Raw genomic sequence first — 9,115 nt, 5'->3', positions numbered from 1 at the left:
TCCCTATTGAAATGAATGGAGAAGCCCGAAAAAAAAAAAAATTCAACAGACATTTTCAACAATGAACTGCTCTGGCATACTTTAACCGAGAGACTTCATTTCAACTTTAAAACGTAGGTACTCTTGCCTTCTCTTCAGAGATTCACTTCACTTGTCGACAACTTTTACCGTTTTTAAACTATGAAGCCTCAGAGTTGTGTAGGTTTTTACTCAAATTTCAGGGTTTATAATGGGTGTGTATTGCGCGGAATGTTTGTGCTAGAGTGGATGACATCATCAGCTAGAGTGAGGAGGGGAGAAGAAAGTTAGTCAAAAAACTGCACAGAAACTGCTCCCGTGGCCACAAATTTCACACGACAGACATAATTTATACATAGAAACGTAGGAAAATTTGTCTTCTCACTCAAATTCGTCTGCTAAAGCTGTAAGTCTTATAGTTTTGGCGTCAGACACAAAGATGCGCCAGCAACACCCACCCACAGCTCCATAGACTGCCATGTTAAAAAGGCAGGGAAATTTCTGGAGGAAAGCAGACGTAACCTTTCTTTGAATCGCTTTAATAGGTCACATTTCTTCATTTTACCCACAAACTGCATATGTAGACGTTCAGGAAAGCCTCAAGATGCCCAAAGTTAAGTCGGTTCAATGATTGGAAATACGGTTTGGCCACAAGTCCTTCCTGTTCGAGGCGATTTTTCAGCATTTTCTCTCTCTCTCCCCGTCTTCCAACTGACATTCGAACAGGAGCAGTTGACCCTGGTAGCCATGACAACCAGACCCCAACCAGCTTACACACGTTCACACACGCAGCTGCTGGGGACGAGAGGCGGGAAAAGAGCTCTCAGTGGAAAACATGATCTGCCAAAACATTAAAACCCCCCAAACCATTACTGCAGTACTGTAGGGGGCCAGAACCTGACATTGTGACCTTTTCCTTTATTTTAAACACAAATTATATCTGGCTGCTTTGCTGAAACTCCTGACACAACATCCCTGACCCGTTTCCTTCATCTTATTAGGTCAGTGAATAGCTAAACTGCTAACAGACGCTAACGACTAGCCGCCCAGTGATTTAGCCGACGACTAGCCTTCCAGCATAGCTCATGTATGTTAGCAAGCTAGCGGAGCTAACGGAGCTAGCTAGCCGCTACCTTAACGCCGCGGACTCAACCGCGGAGTTAGCCTCGAGCTAACCGCTAACTAACCGCTAGCTAACCGGGATTTAACCGCGGACCCGCGGGAGTTAAACACGAATTAGCCGCGGCAGTTCGCCGTGAGCTAACGCGGAGGCTAGTGGGGTTAGCCGCCGGCTAATTCGCCGCCTTGCTAGCGGGTGCTTATCACAGTAATAATGTTGAAGTTTTACAATTTAAAGGGAAGATATTTTTAAACTGTGTCAAACTGAAAAATATATTATTCCACCACATAAAGTAGGAAACATTTATGGCTTGCAACAACATTAATGACAGTATATATATATAATTGGAGTAATTTAATATAATATGATGTTTTTAATTAAATAAATAATGAGCTGTTGAACACTCATAAGAGTTATATTCAGTATGTTACATAACATTATTTGACATGTCTATTTGTCTGCCTATAGTTTTCCTCCAGCTGATCCAGACAGACTGCAGTGACGTCCAACATGAGACAAAGAGCTGGACTCGCAGGACAATTTGAAGGTCTTCACTTCATCGCTGATTCCTTGTTACAGCCTGGATGTGTTAAGTTTAATATTATTGTTTATCTAACTGTAAGACTGTGCCGTAAACTGTTCAACTATTGCTCAGGTAGGAGTAATGAGTTTTATTGTTAAAATTATTATGATTAACGATCAATTGTTACGATTTGCTCGTTCTTTGTCTGGGGATCCTAGTGAGATCCCTCCCACTCTCTTCCTTATTTGATGCTGGCTTTCAGGTGGAGCTGGGAGGGCTCTGCTGCCTGTACCTGCCCTTCAGTTTGTAGAAGGCGAAGCATAAAGGACGACCCTTCTCAGTGTCTCTCTCTCTCAGCCAGGCCTACTGCATCCTCCTCATCCTGTTTGGTTTGTTGTACCCTGCATGACATCAAACTCACACCCATCCAGTCAGAAGGAACCAGGCCTTAAATGACTATTTGAGTTGTGCTTTTTGTTATAGCTGCTGCTCATGGTAGTAAAGACATGCTACTTAGTAAAGACATTCGCGACGTAAGTCGCGAATACTTTCATACCTGTCTTGACCTGACCATTACTTTTTGTAGTCAAACATGAAATTATTTGCAACGTTAGTCGCAAATATTTTCACCAGGATTATATTATGACTATATGAACAGGTGATCATTAAAGCATCATAGCATCTTAGTATAATTGCATTGTAGCATCTTAGCATCGTAGCAACATAGTATCTTAGCTTTGTAGCATCTTAGTATCATAGCATCTTAGTATCTTAGCATCATAGCATTGTAGTAGCATCTCGGCATAGTAGCATCATCATAGCATCGTAGCATCGTACTGTCGCAGCAATATAGCATGGTATCGCAGACTGCTGCGGCCACTGCATCACTCTCGCGATTTCCCGCAGGGGAATTGTCTAGTTATTATTATTATTATTAAACTTTTTCCTACGCATTTTCGAAACCTTTCAACTCAAATACCGTTCGTCGCACACAGACACAAAATACATCAAAACGTGCGTCTCGATCGGACTCGGTGTGCTTCTATACAGTTCTTTCAAACAAGATTTTTTCGCGACGTAGTCGCGAAAAAACTGCGACAAATTTCCCTATTGAAATGAATGGAGAAGCCCGAAAAAAAAAAAAATTCAACAGACATTTTCAACAATGAACTGCTCTGGCATACTTTAACCGAGAGACTTCATTTAAACTTTAAAACGTAGGTACTCTTGCCTTCTCTTCAGAGATTCACTTCACTTAGCGACAACTTTTACCGTTTTTAAACTATGAAGCCTCAGAGTTGTGTAGGTTTTTACTCAAATTTCAGGGTTTATAATGGGTGTGTATTGCGCGGAATGTTTGTGCTAGAGTGGATGACATCATCAGCTAGAGTGAGGAGGGGAGAAGAAAGTTAGTCAAAAAACTGCACAGAAACTGCTCCCGTGGCCACAAATTTCACACGACAGACATAATTTATACATAGAAACGTAGGAAAATGTGTCTTCTCACTCAAATTCGTCTGCTAAAGCTGTAAGTCTTATAGTTTTGGCGTCAGACACAAAGATGCGCCAGCAACACCCACCCACAGCTCCATAGACTGCCATGTTAAAAAGGCAGGGAAATTTCTGGAGGAAAGCAGACGTAACCTTTCTTTGAATCGCTTTGAATAGGTCACATTTCTTCATTTTACCTACAAATTACACATCTAGACGTTCAGGAAAGCCTCAAGATGCCCAAAGTTAAGTCGGTTCAATGATTGGAAATACGGTTTGGCCACAAGTCCTTCCTGTTCGAGGCGATTTTTCAGCATTTTCTCTCTCTTTCCCCGTCTTCCAACTGACATTCTAACAGGAGCAGTTGACCCTGGTAGCCATGACAACCAGACCCCAACCAGCTTACACACGTTCACACACGCAGCTGCTGGGGACGAGAGGCGGGAAAAGAGCTCTCAGTGGAAAACATGATCTGCCAAAACATTAAAACCCCCCAAACCATTACTGCAGTACTGTAGGGGGCCAGAACCTGACATTATGACCTTTTCCTTTATTTTAAACACAAATTATATCTGGCTGCTTTGCTGAAACTCCTGACACAACATCCCTGACCCGTTTCCTTCATCTTATTAGGTCAGTGAATAGCTAAACTGCTAACAGACGCTAACGACTAGCCGCCCAGTGATTTAGCCGACGACTAGCCTTCCAGCATAGCTCATGTATGTTAGCAAGCTAGCGGAGCTAACGGAGCTAGCTAGCCGCTACCTTAACGCCGCGGACTCAACCGCGGAGTTAGCCTCGAGCTAACCGCTAACTAACCGCTAGCTAACCGGGATTTAACCGCGGACCCGCGGGAGTTAAACACGAATTAGCCGCGGCAGTTCGCCGTGAGCTAACGCGGAGGCTAGTGGGGTTAGCCGCCGGCTAATTCGCCGCCTTGCTAGCGGGTGCTTATGACAGTAATAATGTTGAAGTTTTACAATTTAAAGGGAAGATATTTTTAAATTAAACTGTGTCAAACTGAAAAATATATTATTCCACCACATAAAGTAGGAAACATTTATGGCTTGCAACAACATTAATGACAGTATATATATAATTGGAGTAATTTAATATAATATGATGTTTTTAATTAAATAAATAATGAGCTGTTGAACACTCATAAGAGTTATATTAAGTATGTTACATAACATTATTTGACATGTCTGTTTGTCTGCCTATAGTTTTCCTCCAGCTGATCCAGACAGACTGCAGTGACGTCCAACATGAGACAAAGAGCTGGACTCGCAGGACAATTTGAAGGTCTTCACTTCATCGCTGATTCCTTGTTACAGCCCGGATGTGTTAAGTTTAATATTATTGTTTATCTAACTGTAAGACTGTGCCGTAAACTGTTAAACTATTGCTCAGGTAGGAGTAATGAGTTTTATTGTTAAAATTATTATGATTAACGATCAATTGTTACGATTTGCTCGTTCTTTGTCTGGGGATCCTAGTGAGATCCCTCCCACTCTCTTCCTTATTTGATGCTGGCTTTCAGGTGGAGCTGGGAGGGGTCTGCTGCCTGTACCTGCCCTTCAGTTTGTAGAAGGGCGTAAAGGACGACCATTTCTCAGTGTCTCTCTCTCTCAGCCAGGCCTACTGCATCCTCCTCATCCTGTTTGGTTTGTTGTACCCTGCATGACATCAAACTCACACCCATCCAGTCAGAAGGAACCAGGCCTTAAATGACTATTTGAGTTGTGCTTTTTGTTATAGCTGCTGCTCATGGTAGTAAAGACATGCTACTTAGTAAAGACATTCGCGACGTAAGTCGCGAATACTTTCATACCTGTCTTGACCTGACCATTACTTTTTGTAGTCAAACATGAAATTATTTGCAACGTTAGTCGCAAATATTTTCACCAGGATTATATTATGACTATATGAACAGGTGATCATTAAAGCATCATAGCATCTTAGTATAATTGCATTGTAGCATCTTAGCATCGTAGCAACATAGTATCTTAGCTTTGTAGCATCTTAGTATCATAGCATCTTAGTATCTTAGCATCATAGCATTGTAGTAGCATCTCGGCATAGTAGCATCATCATAGCATCGTAGCATCGTACTGTCGCAGCAATATAGCATGGTATCGCAGACTGCTGCGGCCACTGCATCACTCTCGCGATTTCCCGCAGGGGAATTGTCTAGTTATTATTATTATTAAACTTTTTCCTACGGCCGATTTTCGAAACCTTTCAACTCAAATACCGTTCGTCGCACACAGACACAAAATACATCAAAACGTGCGTCTCGATCGGACTCGGTGTGCTTCTATACAGTTCTTTCAAACAAGATTTTTTCGCGACGTAGTCGCGAAAAAACTGCGACAAATTTCCCAATTGAAATGAATGGAGAAGCCCGAAAAAAAAAAAATTTCAACAGACATTTTCAACAATGAACTGCTCTGGCATACTTTAACCGAGAGACTTCATTTCCACTTTAAAACGTAGGTACTCTTGCCTTCTCTTCAGAGATTCACTTCACTTATCGACAACTTTTACCGTTTTTAAACTATGAAGCCTCAGAGTTGTGTAGGTTTTTACTCAAATTTCAGGGTTTATAATGGGTGTGTATTGCGCGGAATGTTTGTGCTAGAGTGGATGACATCATCAGCTAGAGTGAGGAGGGGAGACGAAAATTAGTCAAAAAACTGTACAGAAACTGCTCCCGTGGCCACAAATTTCACACGACAGACATAATTTATGCATAGAAACGTAGGAAAATTTGTCTTCTCACTCAAATTCGTCTGCTAAAGCTGTAAGTCTTATAGTTTTGGCGTCAGACACAAAGATGCACCAGCAACACCCATCCACAGCTCCATAGACTGCCATGTTAAAAAGGCAGGGAAATTTCTGGAGGAAAGCAGACGTAACCTTTCTTTGAATCGCTTTTAACAGGTCACATTTCTTCATTTTACCCACAAATTACATATGTAGACGTTCAGGAAAGCCTCAAGATGCCCAAAGTTAAGTCGGTTCAATGATTGGAAATACGGTTTGGCCACAAGTCCTTCCTGTTCGAGGCGATTTTTCAGCATTTTCTCTCTCTCTCCCCGTCTTCCAACTGACATTCGAACAGGAGCAGTTGACCCTGGTAGCCATGACAACCAGACCCCAACCAGCTTACACACGTTCACACACGCAGCTGCTGGGGACGAGAGGCGGGAAAAGAGCTCTCAGTGGAAAACATGATCTGCCAAAACATTAAAACCCCCCAAACCATTACTGCAGTACTGTAGGGGGCCAGAACCTGACATTATGACCTTTTCCTTTATTTTAAACACAAATTATATCTGGCTGCTTTGCTGAAACTCCTGACACAACATCCCTGACCCGTTTCCTTCATCTTATTAGGTCAGTGAATAGCTAAACTGCTAACAGACGCTAACGACTAGCCGCCCAGTGATTTAGCCGACGACTAGCCTTCCAGCATAGCTCATGTATGTTAGCAAGCTAGCGGAGCTAACGGAGCTAGCTAGCCGCTACCTTAACGCCGCGGACTCAACCGCGGAGTTAGCCTCGAGCTAACCGCTAACTAACCGCTAGCTAACCGGGATTTAACCGCGGACCCGCGGGAGTTAAACACGAATTAGCCGCGGCAGTTCGCCGTGAGCTAACGCGGAGGGTAGTGGGGTTAGCCGCCGGCTAATTCGCCGCCTTGCTAGCGGGTGCTTATCACAGTAATAATGTTGAAGTTTTACAATTTAAAGGGAAGATATTTTTAAACTGTGTCAAACTGAAAAATATATTATTCCACCACATAAAGTAGGAAACATTTATGGCTTGCAACAACATTAATGACAGTATATACATAATTGGAGTAATTTAATATAATATGATGTTTTTAATTAAATAAATAATGAGCTGTTGAACACTCATAAGAGTTATATTAAGTATGTTACATAACATTATTTGACATGTCTATTTGTCTGCCTATAGTTTTCCTCCAGCTGATCCAGACAGACTGCAGTGACGTCCAACATGAGACAAAGAGCTGGACTAACAGGACAATTTGAAGGTCTTCACTTCATCGCTGATTCCTTGTTACAGCCTGGATGTGTTAAGTTTAATATTATTGTTTATCTAACTGTAAGACTGTGCCGTAAACTGTTAAACTATTGCTCAGGTAGGAGTAATGAGTTTTATTGTTAAAATTATTATGATTAACGATCAACTGTTACGATTTGCTCGTTCTTTGTCTGGGGATCCTAGTGAGATCCCTCCCACTCTCTTCCTTATGTGATGCTGGCTTTCAGGTGGAGCTGGGAGGGGTCTGCTGCCTGTACCTGCCCTTCAGTTTGTAGAAGGGCGTAAAGGACGACCCTTCTCAGTGTCTCTCTCTCTCTCAGCCAGGCCTACTGCATCCTCCTCATCCTGTTTGGTTTGTTGTACCCTGCATGACATCAAACTCACACCCATCCAGTCAGAAGGAACCAGGCCTTAAATGACTATTTGAGTTGTGCTTTTTGTTATAGCTGCTGCTCATGGTAGTAAAGACATGCTACTTAGTAAAGACATTCGCGACGTAAGTCGCGAATACTTTCATACCTGTCTTGACCTGACCATTACTTTTTGTAGTCAAACATGAAATTATTTGCAACGTTAGTCGCAAATATTTTCACCAGGATTATATTATGACTATATGAACAGGTGATCATTAAAGCATCATAGCATCTTAGTATAATTGCATTGTAGCATCTTAGCATCGTAGCAACATAGTATCTTAGCTTTGTAGCATCTTAGTATCTTAGCATCATAGCATTGTAGTAGCATCTCGGCATAGTAGCATCATCATAGCATCGTAGCATCGTACTGTCGCAGCAATATAGCATGGTATCGCAGACTGCTGCGGCCACTGCATCACTCTCGCGATTTCCCGCAGGGGAATTGTCTAGTTATTAGTGATGCAGTGCTACGCAATGCAAACTATTGACCCCCCTCATAGCAAAGCTATGGGGGTCAATAGTTTGCAGTGCGAAGCACTGCAAACTATTGTTCTTCACTACGTTTTTCTTCTTATTATTATTATTATTATTATTAGTGATGCAGTGCTACGCAATGCAAACTATTGACCCTCATAGCAAAGCTATGGGAGTCAATAGTTTGCAGTGCGAAGCACTGCAAACTATTGTTCTTCACTACGTTTTTTCTTCTTATTAGTGATGCAGTGCTACGCAATGCAAACTATTGACCCCCCTCATAGCAAAGCTATGGGGGTCAATAGTTTGCAGTGCGAAGCACTGCAAACTATTGTTCTTCACTACGTTTTTCTTCTTATTATTATTATTATTATTATTATTATTAAACTTTTTCCTACGCATTTTCGAAACCTTTCAACTCAAATACCGTTCGTCGCACACAGACACAAAATACATCAAAACGTGCGTCTCGATCGGACTCGGTGTGCTTCTATACAGTTCTTTCAAACAAGATTTTTTCGCGACGTAGTCGCGAAAAAACTGCGACAAATTTCCCTATTGAAATGAATGGAGAAGCCCGAAAAAAAAAAAAATTCAACAGACATTTTCAACAATGAACTGCTCTGGCATACTTTAACCGAGAGACTTCATTTAAACTTTAAAACGTAGGTACTCTTGCCTTCTCTTCAGAGATTCACTTCACTTGTCGACAACTTTTACCGTTTTTAAACTATGAAGCCTCAGAGTTGTGTAGGTTTTTACTCAAATTTCAGGGTTTATAATGGGTGTGTATTGCGCGGAATGTTTGTGCTAGAGTGGATGACATCATCAGCTAGAGTGAGGAGGGGAGAAGAAAGTTAGTCAAAAAACTGCACAGAAACTGCTCCCGTGGCCACAAATTTCACACGACAGACATAATTTATACATAGAAACGTAGGAAAATTTGTCTTCTCACTCAAATTCGTCTGCTAAAGCTGTAAGTCTTATAGTTTTGGCGTC

This window comes from Chelon labrosus, assembly GCF_963514085.1.
Source record: "Chelon labrosus genome assembly, contig: SCAFFOLD_62, whole genome shotgun sequence".
Taxonomy (NCBI): Eukaryota; Metazoa; Chordata; class Actinopteri; order Mugiliformes; family Mugilidae; genus Chelon; species Chelon labrosus.
Note: the sequence above shows the minus strand (reverse complement) of the source record.